The following is a 24,729-nucleotide window of genomic DNA, read 5'->3' on the forward strand; positions in this document are numbered from 1 at the left end:
GCCTACTTGTTAAGGTCCTAACTCTTACTCTGGCCTATTGGTTAAGGTCTTAACTCTTACTCTGGCCTAATAGCTAAGGTCTTAGACTCGTACTCTGGCCTAATAGCTAAGGTCTTAGACTCGTACTCTGGCCTACTGGTTAAGGTCTTAACTCATACTCTGGCATAATAGCTAAGGTCTTAGACTCGTACCCTGGCCTAATAGCTAAGGTCTTAACTCTTACTCTGGCCTACTGGTTAATTTCTTAACTCTTACTCTGGCCTACTGGTTAAGGTCTTAAATCTTACTATGGCCTAATAGCTAAGGTCTTAGACTCGTACTCTGGCCTACTGGTTAAGGTCTTAACTCTTACTCTGGCCCACTGGTTAAGATCTTAACCCTTACTCTGGCCTAATAGCTAAGGTCTTAGACTTGTACTATGGCCTATAGGTTAAGGTCTTAACTCTTACTCTGGCCTAATAGCTAAGGTCTTAGACTCGTACTCTGGCCTAATGGTTAAGGTCTTAACTCTTACTCTGGCCTAATAGCTAAGGTCTTAGGCTCATACTCTGGCCTAATGGTTAAGGTCTTAACTCTTACTCTGGCCTAATAGCTAAGGTCTTAGAATTCTACTATGGCCTACAGGTTAAGGTCTTAACTCTTACTCTGGCCCACAGGTTAAGGTCTTAACTCTTACTCTGGCCTACTGGTTAAGGTCTTAACTCTTACTCTGGCCTACTGGTTAAGGTCTTAACTCTTACTCTGGCCTATTGGTTAAGGTCTTAACTCTTACTCTGGCCTAATAGCTAAGGTCTTAGACTCGTTCTCTGGCCTAATGGTTAAGGTCTTAACTCTTACTCTGGCCTACTGGTTAAGGTCTTATCTCTTACACTGGCATAATAGCTAAGGTCTTAGACTCGTACTCTGGCCTAATGGTTAAGGTCTTAACTCTTACTCTGGCCTATTGGTTAAGGTCTTAACTCTTACTCTGGCCTAATAGCTAAGGTCTTAACTCTTACTCTGGCCTATAGCTAGGGTCTTAGACTGGTACTCTGGCCTACTGGTTAAGGTCTAACTCTTGCTCTGGCCTAATAGCTAAGGTCTTAGACTCGTACTCTGGCCTAATAGCTAAGGTCTGAGACTCGTACTCTGGCCTGATAGCTAAGGTCTTAACTCTTACTCTGGCCTAATAGCTAAGGTCTTAGACTTGTACTCTGGCCTAATGGTTAAGGTCTTAACTCTTACTCTGGCCTAATAGCTAAGGTCTTAGACTCGTACTCTGGCCTACAGGTTAAGGTCTTAACTCTTACTCTGGCCTAATAGCTAAGGTCTTAACTCTTACTCTGTCCTCCTGGTTAAGGTCTTAACTCTTACTCTGGCCTAATAACTAAGGTCTTAGACTCATACTCTGGCCTAATGGTTAAGGTCTTAACTCTTACTCTGGCCTAATAGCTAAGGTCTTAACTCTTACTCTGGCCTAATAGCTAAGGTCTTAGACTCGTACTCTGGCCTACTGGTTAAGGTCTTAACTCTTACTCTGGCCTAATAGCTAAGGTCCTAACTCTTACTCTGGCCTACTTGTTAAGGTCTTAACTCTTGGTGTGGCCTAATAGCTAAGGTCTTAGACTCGTACTCTGGCCTACTGGTTAAGGTTTTAACTCTTACTCTGGCCTAATAGCTAAGGTCTTAGACTTGTACACTGGCCTAATGGTTAAGGTCTTAACTCTTACTCTGGCCTAATAGCTAAGGTCTTAGACTCGTACTATGGCCTAATAGCTAAGGTCTTAACTCTTACTCTGGCCTACTGGTTATGGTCTCACTCGTACTCTGGCCTAATGGTTAAGGTCTTAACTCTTCTTCTGGCCTAATAGCTAAGGTCTTAACTCTTACTCTGGCCTGATAGCTAAGGTCTTAGACTCGTACTCTGGCCTGATGGTTAAGGTCTTAACTCTTACTCTAGCCTAATAGCTAAGGTCTTAGACTTGTAATATGGCCTACAGGTTAAGGTCTTAACTCTTACTCTGGCATACTGGTTAAGGTCTTACCTCTTACTCTGGCCTGCTGGTTAAGGTCCTAACTCTTACTCTGGCCTATTGGTTAAGGTCTTAACTCTTACTCTGGCCTAATAGCTAAGGTCTTAGACTCGTACTCTGGCCTAATGGTTACGGTCTTAACTCTTACTCTGGCCTACTGGTTAAGGTCTTAACTCGTACTCTGGCCTAATAGCTAAGGTCTTAGACTCGTACTCTGGCCTAATGGTTAAGGTCTTAACTCTTACTCTGGCCTAATAGCTAAGGTCTAAACTCTTACTCTGGCCTAATAGCTAAGGTCTTAACTCTTACTCTGGCCTCATAGCTAAGGTCTTAGACTCATACTCTGGCCTAATGGTTAAGGTCTTAACTCTTGGTGTGGCCTAATAGCTAAGGTCTTAGACTCGTACTCTGGCCTACTGGTTAAGGTTTTAACTCTTGGTCTGGCCTAATAGCTAAAGTCTTAGACTCGTACTCTGGCCTAATGGTTAAGGTCTTAACTCTTACTCTGGCCTAATAGCTAAGGTCTTAACTCTTACTCTTGCCTGTTAGCTAAGGTATTAGACTCGTACTCTGGCCTAATGCTTAAGGTCTTAACTCTTACTCCGGCCTAATAGCTAAGGTCTTAGACTCGTACTCTGGCCTAATGGTTAAGGTCTTAACTCTTACTCTGGCCTAATAGCTAAGGTCTTAACTCTTACTCTGGCCTATAGCTAGGGTCTTAGACTGGTACTCTGGCCTACTGGTTAAGGTCTTAACTCTTGCTCTGGCCTAATAGCTAAGGTCTTAGACTCGTACTCTGGCCTAATAGCTAAGGTCTGAGACTTGTACTCTGGCCTGATAGCTAAGGTCTTAACTCTTACTATGGCTTAATAGCTAAGGTCTTAGACTTGTACTCTGGCCTAATGGTTAAGGTCTTAACTCTTACTCTGGCCTAATAGCTAAGGTCTTAGACTCGTACTCTGGCCTACAGGTTAAGGTCTTAACTCTTACTCTGGCCTAATAGCTAAGGTCTTAACTCTTACTCTGTCCTCCTGGTTAAGGTCTTAACTCTTACTCTGGCCTAATAACTAAGGTCTTAGACTCATACTCTGGCCTAATGGTTAAGGTCTTAACTCTTACTCTGGCCTAATAGCTAAGGTCTTAACTCCTACTCTGGCCTCATAGCTAAGGTCTTAGACTCGTACTCTGGCCTACAGGTTAAGGTCTTAACTCTTACTCTGGCCTAATAGCTAAGGTCTTAGACTCGTACTCTGGCCTAATGGTTAAGGTCTTAATTCTTACTCTGGCCTAATAGCTAAAGTCTTAGACTCGTACTATGGCCTACAGGTTAAGGTCTTAACTCTTACTCTGGCCTACTGGTTAAGGTCTTAACTCTTACTCTGGCCTATTGGTTAAGGTCTTAACTCTTACTCTGGCCTAATAGCTAAGGTCTTAACTCTTACTCTGGCCTAATAGCTAAGGTCTTAGACTCGTACTATGGCCTACAGGTTAAGGTCTTAACTCTTACTCTGGCCTACTGGTTAAGGTCTTAACTCTTACCCTGGCCTACTGGTTAAGGTCTTAACTCTTACTCTGGCCTATTGGTTAAGGTCTTAACTCTTACTCTGGCCTAATAGCTAAGGTCTTAGACTCGTTCTCTGGCCTAATGGTTAAGGTCTTAACTCTTACTCTGGCCTACTGGTTAAGGTCTTATCTCTTACACTGGCATAATATCTAAGGTCTTAGACTCGTACTCTGGCCTAATGGTTAAGGTCTTAACTCTTACTCTGGCCTATTGGTTAAGGTCTTAACTCTTACTCTGGCCTAATAGCTAAGGTCTTAACTCTTACTCTGGCCTATAGCTAGGGTCTTAGACTGGTACTCGGGCCTACTGGTTAAGGTCTTAACTCTTGCTCTGGCCTAATAGCTAAGGTCTTAGACTCGTACTCTGGCCTAATAGCTAAGGTCTGAGACTCGTACTCTGGCCTGATAGCTAAGGTCTTAACTCTTACTCTGGCCTAATAGCTAAGGTCTTAGACTTGTACTCTGGCCTAATGGTTAAGGTCTTAACTCTTACTCTGGCCTAATAGCTAAGGTCTTAGACTCGTACTCTGGCCTACAGGTTAAGGTCTTAACTCTTTCTCTGGCCTAATAGCTAAGGTCTTAACTCTTACTCTGTCCTCCTGGTTAAGGTCTTAACTCTTACTTTGGCCTAATAACTAAGGTCTTAGACTCATACTCTGGCCTAATGGTTAAGGTCTTAACTCTTACTCTGGCCTAATAGCTAAGGTCTTAACTCTTACTCTGGCCTAATAACTAAGGTCTTAGACTCTTACTCTGGCCTAATGGTTAAGGTCTTAACTCTTACGCTGGCCTAATAGCTAAGGTCTTAATTCTTACTCTGGCCTAATAGCTAAGGTCTTAGACTCGTACTATGGCCTACAGGTTAAGGTCTTAACTCTTACTCTGGCCTACTGGTTAAGGTCTTAACTCTTACTCTGGCCTACTGGTTAAGGTCTTAACTCTTACTCTGGCCTATTGGTTAAGGTCTTAACTCTTACTCTGGCCTAATGGTTAAGGTCTTAACTCTTACTCTGGCCTAATAGCTAAGGTCTTAACTCTTACTCTGGCCTCATAGCTAAGGTCTTAGACTCGTACTCTGGCCTACAGGTTAAGGTCTTAACTCTTACTCTGGCCTAATAGCTAAGGTCTTAGACTCGTACTCTGGCCTAATGGTTAAGGTCTTAATTCTTACTCTGGCCTAATAGCTAAAGTCTTAGACTCGTACTAAGGCCTACAGGTTAAGGTCTTAACTCTTACTCTGGCCTACTGGTTAAGGTCTTAACTCTTACTCTGGCCTATTGGTTAAGGTCTTAACTCTTACTCTGGCCTAATAGCTAAGGTCTTAGACTCGTACTCTGGCCTAATGGTTAAGGTCTTAACTCTTACTCTGGCCTACTGGTTAAGGTCTTATCTCTTACACTGGCCTAATAGCTAAGGTCTTAGACTCGTACTCTGGCCTAATGGTTAAGGTCTTAACTCGTACTCTGGCCTAATAGTTAAGGTCTTAACTCTTACTCTGGCCTAATAGCTAAGGTCTTAGACTCGTACTCTGGCCTACTGGTTAAGGTCTTAACTCTTACTCTGGCCTAATAGCTAAGGTCTTAGACTCATACTCTGGCATAATAGCTAAGGTCTTAGACTCGTACACTGGCCTAATGGTTAAGGTCTTAACTCTTACTCTGGCCTAATAGCTAAGGTCTTAACTCTTACTCTGGCCTAATAACTAAGGTCTTAGACTCTTACTCTGGCCTAATGGTTAAGGTCTTAACTCTTACTCTGGCCTAATAGCTAAGGTCTTAATTCTTACTCTGGCCTAATAGCTAAGGTCTTAGACTCGTACTATGGCCTACAGGTTAAGGTCTTAACTCTTACTCTGGCCTACTGGTTAAGGTCTTAACTCTTACTCTGGCCTACTGGTTAAGGTCTTAACTCTTACTCTGGCCTATTGGTTAAGGTCTTAACTCTTACTCTGGCCTACTGGTTAAGGTCTTAACTCTTACCCTGGCCTAATGGTTAAGGTCTTAACTCTTACTCTGGCCTAATAGCTAAGGTCTTAGGCTCGTACTCTGGCCTAATGGTTAAGGTCTTAACTCTTACTCTGGCCTAATAGCTAAGGTCTTAACTCTTACTCTGGCCTAATAGCTAAGGTCTTAGACTCGTACTCTGCCTAATGGTTAAGGTCTTAACTCTTACTCTGGCCTACAGGTTAAGGTCTTAACTCTTACTCTGGCCTAATAGCTAAGGTCTTAGACTCGTACTCTGGCCTAATGGTTAAGGTCTTAATTCTTACTCTGGCCTAATAGCTAAGGTCTTAGACTTCTACTATGGCCTACAGGTTAAGGTCTTAACTCTTACACTGGCCTACTGGTTAAGGTCCTAACTCTTACTCTGGCCTATTGGTTAAGGTCTTAACTCTTACTCTGGCCTAATAGCTAAGGTCTTAGACTCATACTCTGGCCTAATGGTTAAGGTCTTAACTCTTACTCTGGCCTAATGGTTAAGGTCTTAACTCGTACTCTGGCCTAACAGCTAAGATCTTAGACTCGTACTCTGGCCTAATGGTTAAGGTCTTAACTCTTACTCTGGCCTAATAGCTAAGGTCTTAACTCTTACTCTGGCCTAATAGCTAAGGTCTTAGACTCGTACTCTGGCCTACTGGTTAAGGTCTTAACTCATACTCTGGCATAATAGCTAAGGTCTTAGACTCGTACCCTGGCCTAATAGCTAAGGTCTTAACTCTTACTCTGGCCTAATAGCTAAGGTCTTAGACTCGTACTCTGGCCTACTGGTTAAGGTCTTAACATTTACTCTGGCCTAATAGCTAAGGTCCTAACTCTTACTCTGGCCTACTGGTTAATTTCTTAACTCTTACTCTGGCCTACTGGTTAAGGTCTTAAATCTTACTATGGCCTAATAGCTAAGGTCTTAGACTCGTACTCTGGCCTACTGGTTAAGGCCTTAACTCTTACTCTGGCCCACTGGTTAAGATCTTAACCCTTACTCTGGCCTAATAGCTAAGGTCTTAGACTCGTACTATGGCCTATAGGTTAAGGTCTTAACTCTTACTCTGGCCTAATAGCTAAGGTCTTAGACTCGTACTCTGGCCTAATGGTTAAGGTCTTAACTCTTACTCTGGCCTAATAGCTAAGGTCTTAGGCTCATACTCTGGCCTAATGGTTAAGGTCTTAACTCTTACTCTGGCCTAATAGCTAAGGTCTTAACTCTTACTCTGGCCTAATAGCTATGGTCTTAGACTCGTACTCTGGCCTAATGGTTAAGGTCTTAACTCTTACTCTGGCCTACAGGTTAAGGTCTTAACTCTTACTCTGGCCTAATAGCTAAGGACTTAGACTCGTACTCTGGCCTAATGGTTAAGGTCTTAACTCTTACTCTGGCCTAATAGCTAAGGTCTTAGACTTCTACTATGGCCTACAGGTTAAGGTCTTAACTCTTACTCTGGCCTACTGGTTAAGGTCTTAACTCTTACTCTGGCCTACTGGTTAAGGTCCTAACTCTTACTCTGGCCTATTGGTTAAGGTCTTAACTCTTACTCTGGCCTAATAGCTAAGGTCTTAGACTCGTACTCTGGCCTAATAGCTAAGGTCTTAGACTCGCACTCTGGCCTACTGGTTAAGGTCTTAACTCATACTCTGGCATAATAGCTAAGGTCTTAGACTCGTACCCTGGCCTAATAGCTAAGGTCTTAACTCTTACTCTGGCCTAATAGCTAAGGTCTTAGACTCGTACTATGGCCTACAGGTTAAGGTCTTAACTCTTACTCTGGCCTACTGGTTAAGGTCTTAACTCTTACTCTGGCCTACTGGTTAAGGTCTTAACTCTTACTCTGGCCTATTGGTTAAGGTCTTAACTCTTACACTGGCCTAATAGCTAAGGTCTTAGACTCGTTCTCTGGCCTGATGGTTAAGGTCTTAACTCTTACTCTGGCCTACTGGTTAAGGTCTTATCTCTTACACTGGCATAATAGCTAAGGTCTTAGACTCGTACTCTGGCCTAATAGTTAAGGTCTTAACTCTTACTCTGGCCTATTGGTTAAGGTCTTAACTCTTACTCTGGCCTAATAGCTAAGGTCTTAACTCTTACTCTGGCCTATAGCTAGGGTCTTAGACTGGTACTCTGGCCTACTGGTTAAGGTCTAACTCTTGCTCTGGCCTAATAGCTAAGGTCTTAGACTCGTACTCTGGCCTAATAGCTAAGGTCTGAGACTCGTACTCTGGCCTGATAGCTAAGGTCTTAACTCTTACTCTGGCCTAATAGCTAAGGTCTTAGACTTGTACTCTGGCCTAATGGTTAAGGTCTTAACTCTTACTCTGGCCTAATAGCTAAGGTCTTAGACTCGTACTCTGGCCTACAGGTTAAGGTCTTAACGCTTACTCTGGCCTAATAGCTAAGGTCTTAACTCTTACTCTGTCCTCCTGGTTAAGGTCTTAACTCTTACTCTGGCCTAATAACTAAGGTCTTAGACTCATACTCTGGCCTAATGGTTAAGGTCTTAACTCTTACTCTGGCCTAATAGCTAAGGTCTTAACTCTTACTCTGGCCTAATAGCTAAGGTCTTAGACTCGTACTCTAGCCTACAGGTTAAGGTCTTAACTCTTACTCTGGCCTAATAGCTAAGGTCTTAGACTCGTACTCTGGCCTAATGGTTAAGGTCTTAATTCTAACTCTGGCCTAATAGCTAAGGTCTTAGACTCGTACTATGGCCTACAGGTTAAGGTCTTAACTCTTACTCTGGCCTACTGGTTAAGGTCTTAACTCTTACTCTGGCCTACTGGTTAAGGTCTTAACTCTTACTCTGGCCTATTGGTTAAGGTCTTAACTCTTACTCTGGCCTAATAGCTAAGGTCTTAGACTCATTATCTGGCCTAATGGTTAAGGTCGTAACTCTTACTCTGTCCTACTGGTTAAGGTCTTAACTCTTACTCTGGCCTAATGGTTAAGGTCTTAACTCTTACTCTGGCCTAATAGCTAAGGTCTTAGGCTCGTACTCTGGCCTAATGGTTAAGGTCTTAACTCTTACTCTGGCCTAATAGCTAAGGTCTTAACTCTTACTCTGGCCTAATAGCTAAGGTCTTAGACTCGTACTCTGCCTAATGGTTAAGGTCTTAACTCTTACTCTGGCCTACAGGTTAAGGTCTTAACTCTTACTCTGGCCTAATAGCTAAGGTCTTAGACTCGTACTCTGGCCTAATGGTTAAGGTCTTAACTCATACTCTGGCCTAATAGCTAAGGTCTTAGACTTCTACTATGGCCTACAGGTTAAGGTCTTAACTCTTACTCTGGCCTACTGTTTAAGGTCTTAACTCTTACTCTGGCCTACTGGTTAAGGTCCTAACTCTTACTCTGGCCTATTGGTTAAGGTCTTAACTCTTACTCTGGCCTAATAGCTAAGGTCTTAGACTCGTACTCTGGCCTAATGGTTAAGGTCTTAACTCTTACTCTGGCCTACTGGTTAAGGTCTTAACTCGTACTCTGGCCTAATAGCTAAGGTCTTAACTCTTACTCTGGCCTAATAGCTAAGGTCTTAGACTCGTACTCTGGCCTACTGGTTAAGGTCTTAACTCATACTCTGGCATAATAGCTAAGGTCTTAGACTCGTACCCTGGCCTAATAGCTAAGGTCTTAACTCTTACTCTGGCCTAATAGCTAAGGTCTTAGACTCGTACTCTGGCCTACTGGTTAAGGTCTTAACTCTTACTCTGGCCTAATAGCTAAGGTCTTAGACTCGTACTCTGGCCTACTGGTTAAGGTCTTAAATCTTACTATGGCCTAATAGCTAAGGTCTTAGACTCGTACTCTGGCCTACTGGTGAAGGTCTTAACTCTTACTCTGGCCCACTGGTTAAGATCTTAACTCTTACTCTGGCCTAATAGCTAAGGTCTTAGACTCGTACTATGGCCTACAGGTTAAGGTCTTAACTCTTACTCTGGCCTAATAGCTAAGGTCTTAGACTCATACTCTGGCCTAATGGTTAAGGTCTTAACTCTTACTCTGGCCTAATAGCTAAGGTCTTAGACTTGTATTGTGGCCTACAGGTTAAGGACTTAACTTTTTCTCTGGCCTACTGGTTAAGGTCTTAACTCTTACTCTGGCCTACTGGTTAAGGTCCTAACTCTTACTCTGGCCTATTGGTTAAGGTCTTAACTCTTACTCTGGCCTAATAGCTAAGGTCTTAGACTCGTACTCTGGCCTAATGGTTAAGGTCTTAACTTTTACTCTGGCCTACTGGTTAAGGTCTTAACTCGTACTCTGGCCTAATAGCTAAGGTCTTAGACTCGTACTCTGGCCTAATGGTTAAGGTCTTAACTCTTACTCTGGCCTAATAGCTAAGGTCTTAGACTCGTAGTCTGGCCTACTGATTAAGGTCTTAACTCTTACTCTGGCCTAATAGCTAAGGTCTTAACTCTTACACAGGCCTAATAGCTAAGGTCTTAACTCTTACTCTGGCCTACTGGTTAAGGTCTTAACCCTTACTCTGGCCTAATAGCTAAGGTCTTAGACTCGTACTATGGCCTACTGGTTAAGGTCTTAACTCTTACTCTGGCCTAATAGCTAAGGTCTTGGACTCGTGCTCTGGCCTACTGGTTAAGGTCTTAACTCTTACTATGGCCTAATATCTAAGGTCTTAGCTCTTACTCTGGCCTAATAGCTAAGGTCTTAACTCTTACTCTGGCCTGTTAGCTAAGGTATTAGACTTGTACTCTGGCCTATTGGTTAAGGTCTTAACTCTTACTCTGGCCTAATAGCTAAGGTCTTAGACTCGTTCTCTGGCCTAATGGTTAAGGTCTTAACTCTTACTCTGGCCTACTGGTTAAGGTCTTATCTCTTACACTGGCATAATAGCTAAGGTCTTAGACTCGTACTCTGGCCTAATGGTTAAGGTCTTAACTCTTACTCTGGCCTATTGGTTAAGGTCTTAACTCTTACTCTGGCCTAATAGCTAAGGTCTTAACTCTTACTCTGGCCTATAGCTAGGGTCTTAGACTGGTACTCGGGCCTACTGGTTAAGGTCTTAACTCTTGCTCTGGCCTAATAGCTAAGGTCTTAGACTCGTACTCTGGCCTAATAGCTAAGGTCTGAGACTCGTACTCTGGCCTGATAGCTAAGGTCTTAACTCTTACTCTGGCCTAATAGCTAAGGTCTTAGACTTGTACTCTGGCCTAATGGTTAAGGTCTTAACTCTTACTCTGGCCTAATAGCTAAGGTCTTAGACTCGTACTCTGGCCTACAGGTTAAGGTCTTAACTCTCACTCTGGCCTAATAGCTAAGGTCTTAACTCTTACTCTGTCCTCCTGGTTAAGGTCTTAACTCTTACTTTGGTCTAATAACTAAGGTCTTAGACTCATACTCTGGCCTAATGGTTAAGGTCTTAACTCTTACTCTGGCCTAATAGCTAAGGTCTTAACTCTTACTCTGGCCTAATAACTAAGGTCTTAGACTCTTACTCTGGCCTAATGGTTAAGGTCTTAACTCTTACGCTGGCCTAATAGCTAAGGTCTTAATTCTTACTCTGGCCTAATAGCTAAGGTCTTAGACTCGTACTATGGCCTACAGGTTAAGGTCTTAACTCTTACTCTGGCCTACTGGTTAAGGTCTTAACTCTTACTCTGGCCTACTGGTTAAGGTCTTAACTCTTACTCTGGCCTATTGGTTAAGGTCTTAACTCTTACTCTGGCCTAATGGTTAAGGTCTTAACTCTTACTCTGGCCTAATAGCTAAGGTCTTAACTCTTACTCTGGCCTCATAGCTAAGGTCTTAGACTCGTACTCTGGCCTACAGGTTAAGGTCTTAACTCTTACTCTGGCCTAATAGCTAAGGTCTTAGACTCGTACTCTGGCCTAATGGTTAAGGTCTTAATTCTTACTCTGGCCTAATAGCTAAAGTCTTAGACTCGTACTAAGGCCTACAGGTTAAGGTCTTAACTCTTACTCTGGCCTACTGGTTAAGGTCTTAACTCTTACTCTGGCCTATTGGTTAAGGTCTTAACTCTTACTCTGGCCTAATAGCTAAGGTCTTAGACTCGTACTCTGGCCTAATGGTTAAGGTCTTAACTCTTACTCTGGCCTACTGGTTAAGGTCTTATCTCTTACACTGGCCTAATAGCTAAGGTCTTAGACTCGTACTCTGGCCTAATGGTTAAGGTCTTAACTCGTACTCTGGCCTAATAGTTAAGGTCTTAACTCTTACTCTGGCCTAATAGCTAAGGTCTTAGACTCGTACTCTGGCCTACTGGTTAAGGTCTTAACTCTTACTCTGGCCTAATAGCTAAGGTCTTAGACTCATACTCTGGCATAATAGCTAAGGTCTTAGACTCGTACACTGGCCTAATGGTTAAGGTCTTAACTCTTACTCTGGCCTAATAGCTAAGGTCTTAACTCTTACTCTGGCCTAATAACTAAGGTCTTAGACTCTTACTCTGGCCTAATGGTTAAGGTCTTAACTCTTACTCTGGCCTAATAGCTAAGGTCTTAATTCTTACTCTGGCCTAATAGCTAAGGTCTTAGACTCGTACTATGGCCTACAGGTTAAGGTCTTAACTCTTACTCTGGCCTACTGGTTAAGGTCTTAACTCTTACTCTGGCCTATTGGTTAAGGTCTTAACTCTTACTCTGGCCTACTGGTTAAGGTCTTAACTCTTACTCTGGCCTAATAGCTAAGGTCTTAGGCTCGTACTCTGGCCTAATGGTTAAGGTCTTAACTCTTACTCTGGCCTAATAGCTAAGGTCTTAACTCTTACTCTGGCCTAATAGCTAAGGTCTTAGACTCGTACTCTGCCTAATGGTTAAGGTCTTAACTCTTACTCTGGCCTACAGGTTAAGGTCTTAACTCTTACTCTGGCCTAATAGCTAAGGTCTTAGACTCGTACTCTGGCCTAATGGTTAAGGTCTTAATTCTTACTCTGGCCTAATAGCTAAGGTCTTAGACTTCTACTATGGCCTACAGGTTAAGGTCTTAACTCTTACTCTGGCCTACTGGTTAGGGTCCTAACTCTTACTCTGGCCTATTGGTTAAGGTCTTAACTCTTACTCTGGCCTAATAGCTAAGGTCTTAGACTCGTACTCTGGCCTAATGGTTAAGGTCTTAACTCTTACTCTGGCCTACTGGTTAAGGTCTTAACTCGTACTCTGGCCTAACAGCTTAGATCTTAGACTCGTACTCTGGCCTAATGGTTAAGGTCTTAACTCTTACTCTGGCCTAATAGCTAAGGTCTTAACTCTTACTCTGGCCTAATAGCTAAGGTCTTAGACTCGTACTCTGGCCTACTGGTTAAGGTCTTAACTCATACTCTGGCATAATAGCTAAGGTCTTAGACTCGTACCCTGGCCTAATAGCTAAGGTCTTAACTCTTACTCTGGCCTAATAGCTAAGGTCTTAGACTCGTACTCTGGCCTACTGGTTAAGGTCTTAACATTTACTCTGGCCTAATAGCTAAGGTCCTAACTCTTACTCTGGCCTACTGGTTAATTTCTTAACTCTTACTCTGGCCTACTGGTTAAGGTCTTAAATCTTACTATGGCCTAATAGCTAAGGTCTTAGACTCGTACTCTGGCCTACTGGTTAAGGTCTTAACTCTTACTCTGGCCCACTGGTTAAGATCTTAACCCTTACTCTGGCCTAATAGCTAAGGTCTTAGACTTGTACTATGGCCTATAGGTTAAGGTCTTAACTCTTACTCTGGCCTAATAGCTAAGGTCTTAGACTCGTACTCTGGCCTAATGGTTAAGGTCTTAACTCTTACTCTGGCCTAATAGCTAAGGTCTTAGGCTCATACTCTGGCCTAATGGTTAAGGTCTTAACTCTTACTCTGGCCTAATAGCTAAGGTCTTAGACTTCTACTATGGCCTACAGGTTAAGGTCTTAACTCTTACTCTGGCCTACTGGTTAAGGTCTTAACTCTTACTCTGGCCTACTTGTTAAGGTCCTAACTCTTACTCTGGCCTATTGGTTAAGGTCTTAACTCTTACTCTGGCCTAATAGCTAAGGTCTTAGACTCGTACTCTGGCCTAATAGCTAAGGTCTTAGACTCGTACTCTGGCCTACTGGTTAAGGTCTTAACTCATACTCTGGCATAATAGCTAAGGTCTTAGACTCGTACCCTGGCCTAATAGCTAAGGTCTTAACTCTTACTCTGGCCTACTGGTTAATTTCTTAACTCTTACTCTGGCCTACTGGTTAAGGTCTTAAATCTTACTATGGCCTAATAGCTAAGGTCTTAGACTCGTACTCTGGCCTACTGGTTAAGGTCTTAACTCTTACTCTGGCCCACTGGTTAAGATCTTAACCCTTACTCTGGCCTAATAGCTAAGGTCTTAGACTTGTACTATGGCCTATAGGTTAAGGTCTTAACTCTTACTCTGGCCTAATAGCTAAGGTCTTAGACTCGTACTCTGGCCTAATGGTTAAGGTCTTAACTCTTACTCTGGCCTAATAGCTAAGGTCTTAGGCTCATACTCTGGCCTAATGGTTAAGGTCTTAACTCTTACTCTGGCCTAATAGCTAAGGTCTTAGACTTCTACTATGGCCTACAGGTTAAGGTCTTAACTCTTACTCTGGCCCACAGGTTAAGGTCTTAACTCTTACTCTGGCCTACTGGTTAAGGTCTTAACTCTTACTCTGGCCTACTGGTTAAGGTCTTAACTCTTACTCTGGCCTATTGGTTAAGGTCTTAACTCTTACTCTGGCCTAATAGCTAAGGTCTTAGACTCGTTCTCTGGCCTAATGGTTAAGGTCTTAACTCTTACTCTGGCCTACTGGTTAAGGTCTTATCTCTTACACTGGCATAATAGCTAAGGTCTTAGACTCGTACTCTGGCCTAATGGTTAAGGTCTTAACTCTTACTCTGGCCTATTGGTTAAGGTCTTAACTCTTACTCTGGCCTAATAGCTAAGGTCTTAACTCTTACTCTGGCCTATAGCTAGGGTCTTAGACTGGTACTCTGGCCTACTGGTTAAGGTCTAACTCTTGCTCTGGCCTAATAGCTAAGGTCTTAGACTCGTACTCTGGCCTAATAGCTAAGGTCTGAGACTCGTACTCTGGCCTGATAGCTAAGGTCTTAACTCTTACTCTGGCCTAATAGCTAAGGTCTTAGACTTGTACTCTGGCCTAATGGTTAAGGTCTTAACTCTTACTCTGGCCTAATAGCTAAGGTCTTAGACTCGTACTCTGGCCTACAGGTTAAGGTCTTAACTCTTACTCTGGCCTAATAGCTAAGGTCTTAACTCTTACTCTGTCCTCCTGGTTAAGGTCTTAACTCTTACTCTGGCCTAATAACTAAGGTCTTAGACTCATACTCTGGCCTAATGGTTAAGGTCTTAACTCTTACTCTGGCCTAATAGCTAAGGTCTTAACTCTTACTCTGGCCTAATAGCTAAGGTCTTAGACTCGTACTCTAGCCTACAGGTTAAGGTCTTAACTCTTACTCTGGCCTAATAGCTAAGGTCTTAGACTCGTACTCTGGCCTAATGGTTAAGGTCTTAATTCTAACTCTGGCCTAATAGCTAAGGTCTTAGACTCGTACTATGGCCTACAGGTTAAGGTCTTAACTCTTACTCTGGCCTACTGGTTAAGGTCTTAACTCTTACTCTGGCCTATTGGTTAAGGTCTTAACTCTTACTCTGGCCTATTGGTTAAGGTCTTAACTCTTACTCTGGCCTAATAGCTAAGGTCTTAGACTCATTATCTGGCCTAATGGTTAAGGTCTTAACTCTTACTCTGTCCTACTGGTTAAGGTCTTAACTCTTACTCTGGCCTAATGGTTAAGGTCTTAACTCTTACTCTGGCCTAATAGCTAAGGTCTTAGGCTCGTACTCTGGCCTAATGGTTAAGGTCTTAACTCTTACTCTGGCCTAATAGCTAAGGTCTTAACTCTTACTCTGGCCTAATAGCTAAGGTCTTAGACTCGTACTCTGCCTAATGGTTAAGGTCTTAACTCTTACTCTGGCCTACAGGTTAAGGTCTTAACTCTTACTCTGGCCTAATAGCTAAGGTCTTAGACTCGTACTCTGGCCTAATGGTTAAGGTCTTAACTCATACTCTGGCCTAATAGCTAAGGTCTTAGACTTCTACTATGGCCTACAGGTTAAGGTCTTAACTCTTACTCTGGCCTACTGTTTAAGGTCTTAACTCTTACTCTGGCCTACTGGTTAAGGTCCTAACTCTTACTCTGGCCTATTGGTTAAGGTCTTAACTCTTACTCTGGCCTAATAGCTAAGGTCTTAGACTCGTACTCTGGCCTAATGGTTAAGGTCTTAACTCTTACTCTGGCCTACTGGTTAAGGTCTTAACTCGTACTCTGGCCTAATAGCTAAGGTCTTAACTCTTACTCTGGCCTAATAGCTAAGGTCTTAGACTCGTACTCTGGCCTACTGGTTAAGGTCTTAACTCATACTCTGGCATAATAGCTAAGGTCTTAGACTCGTACCCTGGCCTAATAGCTAAGGTCTTAACTCTTACTCTGGCCTAATAGCTAAGGTCTTAGACTCGTACTCTGGCCTACTGGTTAAGGTCTTAACTTTTACTCTGGCCTAATAGCTAAGGTCCTAACTCTTACTCTGGCCTACTGGTTAATTTCTTAACTCTTACTCTGGCCTACTGGTTAAGGTCTTAAATCTTACTATGGCCTAATAGCTAAGGTCTTAGACTCGTACTCTGGCCTACTGGTGAAGGTCTTAACTCTTACTCTGGTCCACTGGTTAAGATCTTAACCCTTACTCTGGCCTAATAGCTAAGGTCTTAGACTCGTACTATGGCCTACAGGTTAAGGTCTTAACTCTTACTCTGGCCTAATAGCTAAGGTCTTAGACTCGTACTCTGGCCTAATGGTTAAGGTCTTAACTCTTACTCTGGCCTATTGGTTAAGGTCTTAACTCTTACTCTGGCCTAATAGCTAAGGTCTTAACTCTTACTCTGGCCTATAGCTAGGGTCTTAGACTGGTACTCTGGCCTACTGGTTAAGGTCTAACTCTTGCTCTGGCCTAATAGCTAAGGTCTTAGACTCGTACTCTGGCCTAATAGCTAAGGTCTGAGACTCGTACTCTGGCCTGATAGCTAAGGTCTTAACTCTTACTCTGGCCTAATAGCTAAGGTCTTAGACTTGTACTCTGGCCTAATGGTTAAGGTCTTAACTCTTACTCTGGCCTAATAGCTAAGGTCTTAGACTCGTACTCTGGCCTACAGGTTAAGGTCTTAACTCTTACTCTGGCCTAATAGCTAAGGTCTTAACTCTTACTCTGTCCTCCTGGTTAAGGTCTTAACTCTTACTCTGGCCTAATAACTAAGGTCTTAGACTCATACTCTGGCCTAATGGTTAAGGTCTTAACTCTTACTCTGGCCTAATAGCTAAGGTCTTAACTCTTACTCTGGCCTAATAGCTAAGGTCTTAGACTCGTACTCTAGCCTACAGGTTAAGGTCTTAACTCTTACTCTGGCCTAATAGCTAAGGTCTTAGACTCGTACTCTGGCCTAATGGTTAAGGTCTTAATTCTAACTCTGGCCTAATAGCTAAGGTCTTAGACTCGTACTATGGCCTACAGGTTAAGGTCTTAACTCTTACTCTGGCCTACTGGTTAAGGTCTTAACTCTTACTCTGGCCTATTGGTTAAGGTCTTAACTCTTACTCTGGCCTATTGGTTAAGGTCTTAACTCTTACTCTGGCCTAATAGCTAAGGTCTTAGACTCATTATCTGGCCTAATGGTTAAGGTCTTAACTCTTACTCTGTCCTACTGGTTAAGGTCTTAACTCTTACTCTGGCCTAATGGTTAAGGTCTTAACTCTTACTCTGGCCTAATAGCTAAGGTCTTAGGCTCGTACTCTGGCCTAATGGTTAAGGTCTTAACTCTTACTCTGGCCTAATAGCTAAGGTCTTAACTCTTACTCTGGCCTAATAGCTAAGGTCTTAGACTCGTACTCTGCCTAATGGTTAAGGTCTTAACTCTTACTCTGGCCTACAGGTTAAGGTCTTAACTCTTACTCTGGCCTAATAGCTAAGGTCTTAGACTCGTACTCTGGCCTAATGGTTAAGGTCTTAACTCATACTCTGGCCTAATAGCTAAGGTCTTAGACTTCTACTATGGCCTACAGGTTAAGGTCTTAACTCTTACTCTGGCCTACTGTTTAAGGTCTTAACTCTTACTCTGGCCTACTGGTTAAGGTCCTAACTCTTACTCTGGCCTATTGGTTAAGGTCTTAACTCTTACTCTGGCCTAATAGCTAAGGTCTTAGACTCGTACTCTGGCCTAATGGTTAAGGTCTTAACTCTTACTCTGGCCTACTGGTTAAGGTCTTAACTCGTACTCTGGCCTAATAGCTAAGGTCTTAACTCTTACTCTGGCCTAATAGCTAAGGTCTTAGACTCGTACTCTGGCCTACTGGTTAAGGTCTTAACTCATACTCTGGCATAATAGCTAAGGTCTTAGACTCGTACCCTGGCCTAATAGCTAAGGTCTTAACTCTTACTCTGGCCTAATAGCTAAGGTCTTAGACTCGTACTCTGGCCTACTGGTTAAGGTCTTAACTTTTACTCTGGCCTAATAGCTAAGGTCCTAACTCTTACTCTGGCCTACTGGTTAATTTCTTAACTCTTACTCTGGCCTACTGGTTAAGGTCTTAAATCTTACTATGGCCTAATAGCTAAGGTCTTAGACTCGTACTCTGGCCTACTGGTGAAGGTCTTAACTCTTACTCTGGTCCACTGGTTAAGATCTTAACCCTTACTCTGGCCTAATAGCTAAGGTCTTAGACTCGTACTATGGCCTACAGGTTAAGGTCTTAACTCTTACTCTGGCCTAATAGCTAAGGTCTTAGACTCATACTCTGGCCTAATGGTTAAGGTCTTAACTCTTACTCTGGCCTAATAGCTAAGGTCTTAGACTTGTATTGTGGCCTACAGGTTAAGGACTTAACTTTTTCTCTGGCCTACTGGTTAAGGTCTTAACTCTTACTCTGGCCTACTGGTTAAGGTCCTAACTCTTACTCTGGCCTATTGGTTAAGGTCTTAACTCTTACTCTGGCCTAATAGCTAAGGTCTTAGACTCGTACTCTGGCCTAATGGTTAAGGTCTTAACTTTTACTCTGGCCTACTGGTTAAGGTCTTAACTCGTACTCTGGCCTAATAGCTAAGGTCTTAGACTCGTACTCTGGCCTAATGGTTAAGGTCTTAACTCTTACTCTGGCCTAATAGCTAAGGTCTTAGACTCGTAGTCTGGCCTACTGATTAAGGTCTTAACTCTTACTCTGGCCTAATAGCTAAGGTCTTAACTCTTACACAGGCCTAATAGCTAAGGTCTTAACTCTTACTCTGGCCTACTGGTTAAGGTCTTAACCCTTACTCTGGCCTAATAGCTAAGGTCTTAGACTCGTACTATGGCCTACTGGTTAAGGTCTTAACTCTTACTCTGGCCTAATAGCTAAGGTCTTGGACTCGTGCTCTGGCCTACTGGTTAAGGTCTTAACTCTTACTATGGCCTAATATCTAAGGTCTTAGCTCTTACTCTGGCCTAATAGCTAAGGTCTTAACTCTTACTCTGGCCTGTTAGCTAAGGTATTAGACTCGTACTCTGGCCTAATGCTTAAGGTCTTAACTCTTACTCCGGCCTAATAGCTAAGGTCTTAGACTCGTACTCTGGCCTAATGGTTAAGGCCTTAACTCTTACTCTGGCCTAATAGCTAAGGTCTTAACTCTTACTCTGGCCTATAGCTAGGGTCTTAGACTGGTACTCTGGCCTACTGGTTAAGGTCTTACCTCTTGCTCTGGCCTAATAGCTAAGGTCTTAGACTCGTACTCTGGCCTAATAGCTAAGGTCTGAGACTCGTACTCTGGCCTGATAGCTAAGGTCTTAACTCTTACTCTGGCCTAATAGCTAAGGTCTTAGACTTGTACTCTGGCCTAATGGTTAAGGTCTTAACTCTTACTCTGGCCTAATAGCTAAGGTCTTAGACTCGTACTCTGGCCTACAGGTTAAGGTCTTAACTCTTACTCTGGCCTAATAGCTAAGGTCTTAACTCTTACTCTGTCCTCCTGGTTAAGGTCTTAACTCTTACTCTGGCCTATTAACTAAGGTCTTAGACTCATACTCTGGCCTAATGGTTAAGGTCTTAACTCTTACTCTGGCCTAATAGCTAAGGTCTTAACTCTTACTCTGGCCTCATAGCTAAGGTCTTAGACTCGTACTCTGGCCTACAGGTTAAGGTCCTAACTCTTACTCTGGCCTAATAGCTAAGGTCTTAGACTCGTACTCTGGCCTAATGGTTAAGGTCTTAATTCTTACTCTGGCCTAATAGCTAAAGTCTTAGACTCGTACTAAGGCCTACAGGTTAAGGTCTTAACTCTTACTCTGGCCTACTGGTTAAGGTCTTAACTCTTACTCTGGCCTATTGGTTAAGGTCTTAACTCTTACTCTGGCCTAATAGCTAAGGTCTTAGACTCGTACTCTGGCCTAATGGTTAAGGTCTTAACTCTTACTCTGGCCTACTGGTTAAAGTCTTATCTCTTACACTGGCCTAATAGCTAAGGTCTTAGACTCGTACTCTGGCCTAATGGTTAAGGTCTTAACTCGTACTCTGGCCTAATAGTTAAGGTCTTAACTCTTACTCTGGCCTAATAGCTAAGGTCTTAGACTCGTACTCTGGCCTACTGGTTAAGGTCTTAACTCTTACTCTGGCCTAATAGCTAAGGTCTTAGACTCATACTCTGGCATAATAGCTAAGGTCTTAGACTCGTACACTGGCCTAATAGCTAAGGTCTTAACTCTTACTCTGGCCTCATAGCTAAGGTCTTAGACTCATACTCTGGCCTAATGGTTAAGGTCTTACCTCTTGGTGTGGCGTAATAGCTAAGGTCTTAGACTCGTACTCTGGCCTACTGGTTAAGGTTTTAACTCTTGGTCTGGCCTAATAGCTAAAGTCTTAGACTCGTACTCTGGCCTAATGGTTAAGGTCTATACTCTTACTCTGGCCTAATAGCTAAGGTCTTAACCTGGCCTAAATAGTTAAGGTCTTAGACTGGTACTCTGGCCTACTGGTTAAGGTCTTAACTCTTACTCTGGCCTAATAGCTAAGGTCTTAGACTCGTACTCTGGCCTAATAGCTAAGGTCTTAGACTCGTACTCTGGCCTGATAGCTAAGGTCTTAACTCTCACTCTGGCCTAATAGCTAAGGTCTGAGACTTGTACTGTGGCCTAATGGTTAAGGTCTTAACTCTTACTCTGGCCTAATAGCTAAGGTCTTAGACTCGTACTCTGGCCTACTGGTTAAGGTCTTAACTCTTACTCTGGCCGAATAGCTAAGGTCTTAACTCTTACTCTGTCCTACTGGTTAAGGTCTTAACTCTTACTCTGGCCTACTGGTTAAGGTCTTAACTCTTACTCTGGCCTAATGGCTAAGGTCTTAGACTCGTACTATGGCCTAATGGTTAAGGTCTTAACTCTTACTCTGGCCTAATATCTAAGGTCTTAACTCTTACTCTGGCCTAATAGCTAAGGTCTTAACTCTTACTCTGGCCTGTTAGCTAAGGTATTAGACTCGTACTCTGGTCTAATGCTTAAGGTCTTTACTCTTACTCCGGCCTAATAGCTAAGGTCTTAGACTCGTACTCTGGCCTAATGGTTAAGGTCTTAACTCTTACTCTGGCCTAATAGCTAAGGTCTTAACTCTTACTCTGGCCTATAGCTAGGGTCTTAGACTGTTACTCTGGCCTAACGGTTAAGGTCTTAACTCTTGCTCTGGCCTAATAGCTAAGGTCTTAGACTCGTACTCTGGCCTAATAGCTAAGGTCTTAGACTCGTACTCTGGCCTACTGGTTAAGGTCTTAACTCATACTCTGGCATAATAGCTAAGGTCTTAGACTCGTACCCTGGCCTAATAGCTAAGGTCTTAACTCTTACTCTGGCCTAATAGCTAAGATCTTAGACTCGTACTCTGGCCTACTGGTTAAGGTCTTAACTTTTTCTCTGGCCTACTGGTTAATTTCTTAACTCTTACTCTGGCCTACTGGTTAAGGTCTTAAATCTTACTATGGCCTAATAGCTAAGGTCTTAGACTCGTACTCTGGCCTACTGGTTAAGGTCTTAACTCTTACTCTGGCCCACTGGTTAAGATCTTAACCCTTACTCTGGCCTAATAGCTAAGGTCTTAGACTCGTACTATGGCCTACAGGTTAAGGTCTTAACTCTTACTCTGGCCTAATAGCTAAGGTCTTAGACTCATACTCTTGCCTAATGGTTAAGGTCTTAACTCTTACTCTGGCCTAATAGCTAAGGTCTTAGACTTGTATTGTGGCCTACAGGTTAAGGACTTAACTTTTTCTCTGGCCTACTGGTTAAGGTCTTAACTCTTACTCTGGCCTACTGGTTAAGGTCCTAACTCTTACTCTGGCCTATTGGTTAAGGTCTTAACTCTTACTCTGGCCTAATAGCTAAGGTCTTAGACTCGTACTCTGGCCTAATGGTTAAGGTCTTAACTTTTACTCTGGCCTACTGGTTAAGGTCTTAACTCGTACTCTGGCCTAATAGCTAAGGTCTTAGACTCGTACTCTGGCCTAATGGTTAAGGTCTTAACTCTTACTCTGGCCTAATAGCTAAGGTCTTAGACTCGTAGTCTGGCCTACTGATTAAGGTCTTAACTCTTACTCTGGCCTAATAGCTAAGGTCTTAACTCTTACTCTGGCCTAATAGCTAAGGTCTTAACTCTTACTCTGGCCTACTGGTTAAGGTCTTAACCCTTACTCTGGCCTAATAGCTAATGTCTTAGACTCGTACTATCGCCTACTGGTTAAGGTCTTAACTCTTACTCTGGCCTAATAGCTAAGGTCTTGGACTCGTGCTCTGGCCTACTGGTTAAGGTCTTAACTCTTACTATGGCCTAATATCTAAGGTCTTAGCTCTTACTCTGGCCTAATAGCTAAGGTCTTAACTCTTACTCTGGCCTGTTAGCTAAGGTATTAGACTCGTACTCTGGCCTAATGCTTAAGGTCTTAACTCTTACTCTGGCCTAATAGCTAAGGTCTTAGACTCGTACTCTGGCCTAATGGTTAAGGTCTTAACTTTTACTCTGGCCTACTGGTTAAGGTCTTAACTCGTACTCTGGCCTAATAGATAAGGTCTTAGACTCGTACTCTGGCCTAATGGTTAAGGTCTTAACTCTTACTCTGGCCTAATAGCTAAGGTCTTAACTCTTACTCTGGCCTATAGCTAGGGTCTAAGACTGGTACTCTGGCCTACTGGTTAAGGTCTTAACTCTTGCTCTGGCCTAATAGCTAAGGTCTTAGACTCGTACTCTGGCCTAATAGCTAAGGTCTGAGACTTGTACTCTGGCCTGATAGCTAAGGTCTTAACTCTTACTCTGGCTTAATAGCTAAGGTCTTAGACTTGTACTCTGGCCTAATGGTTAAGGTCTTAACTCTTACTCTGGCCTAATAGCTAAGGTCTTAGACTCGTACTCTGGCCTACAGGTTAAGGTCTTAACTCTTACTCTGGCCTAATAGCTAAGGTCTTAACTCTTACTCTGTCCTCCTGGTTAAGGTCTTAACTCTTACTCTGGCCTAATAACTAAGGTCTTAGACTCATACTCTGGCCTAATGGTTAAGGTCTTAACTCTTACTCTGGCCTAATAGCTAAGGTCTTAACTCCTACTCTGGCTTCATAGCTAATGTCTTAGACTCGTACTCTGGCCTACAGGTTAAGGTCTTAACTCTTACTCTGGCCTAATAGCTAAGGTCTTAGACTCGTACTCTGGCCTAATGGTTAAGGTCTTAATTCTTACTCTGGCCTAATAGCTAAAGTCTTAGACTCGTACTATGGCCTACAGGTTAAGGTCTTAACTCTTACTCTGGCCTACTGGTTAAGGTCTTAACTCTTACTCTGGCCTATTGGTTAAGGTCTTAACTCTTACTCTGGCCTAATAGCTAAGGTCTTAGACTCGTACTCTGGCCTAATGGTTAAGGTCTTAACTCTTACTCTGGCCTACTGGTTAAGGTCTTATCTCTTACACTGGCCTAATAGCTAAGGTCTTAGACTCGTACTCTGGCCTAATGGTTAAGGTCTTAACTCTTACTCTGGCCTAATAGCTAAGGTCTTAACTCTTACTCTGGCTTAATAGCTAAGGTCTTAGACTCGTACTCTGGCCTACTGGTTAAGGTCTTAACTCTTACTCTGGCCTAATAGCTAAGGTCTTAGACTCATACTCTGGCATAATAGCTAAGGTCTTAGACTCGTACACTGGCCTAATAGCTAAGGTCTTAACTCTTACTCTGGCCTCATAGCTAAGGTCTTAGACTCATACTCTGGCCTAATGTTTAAGGTCTTACCTCAGGGTGTGGCGTAATAGCTAAGGTCTTAGACTCGTACTCTGGCCTACTGGTTAAGGTTTTAACTCTTGGTCTGGCCTAATAGCTAAAGTCTTAGACTCGTACTCTGGCCTAATGGTTAAGGTCTATACTCTTACTCTGGCCTAATAGCTAAGGTCTTAACTCTTACTCTGGCCTAAATAGTTAAGTTCTTAGACTGGTACTCTGGCCTACTGGTTAAGGTCTTAACTCTTACTCTGGCCTAATAGCTAAGGTCTTAGACTCGTACTCTGGCCTAATAGCTAAGGTCTTAGACTCGTACTCTGGCCTGATAGCTAAGGTCTTAACTCTCACTCTGGCCTAATAGCTAAGGTCTGAGACTTGTACTGTGGCCTAATGGTTAAGGTCTTAACTCTTACTCTGGCCTAATAGCTAAGGTCTTAGACTCGTACTCTGGCCTACTGGTTAAGGTCTTAACTCTTACTCTGGCAGAATAGCTAAGGTCTTAACTCTTACTCTGTCCTACTGGTTAAGGTCTTAACTCTTACTCTGGCCTACTGGTTAAGGTCTTAACTCTTACTCTGGCCTAATGGCTAAGGTCTTAAACTCGTACTATGGCCTAATGGTTAAGGTCTTAACTCTTACTCTGGCCTAATATCTAAGGTCTTAACTCTTACTCTGGCCTAATAGCTAAGGTCTTAACTCTTACTCTGGCCTGTTAGCTAAGGTATTAGACTCGTACTCTGGTCTAATGCTTAAGGTCTTTACTCTTACTCCGGCCTAATAGCTAAGGTCTTAGTCTCGTACTCTGGCCTAATGGTTAAGGTCTTAACTCTTACTCTGGCCTAATAGCTAAGGTCTTAACTCTGGCTCTGGCC

This window comes from Triturus cristatus, chromosome 7, assembly GCF_964204655.1.
Source record: "Triturus cristatus chromosome 7, aTriCri1.1, whole genome shotgun sequence".
Taxonomy (NCBI): Eukaryota; Metazoa; Chordata; class Amphibia; order Caudata; family Salamandridae; genus Triturus; species Triturus cristatus.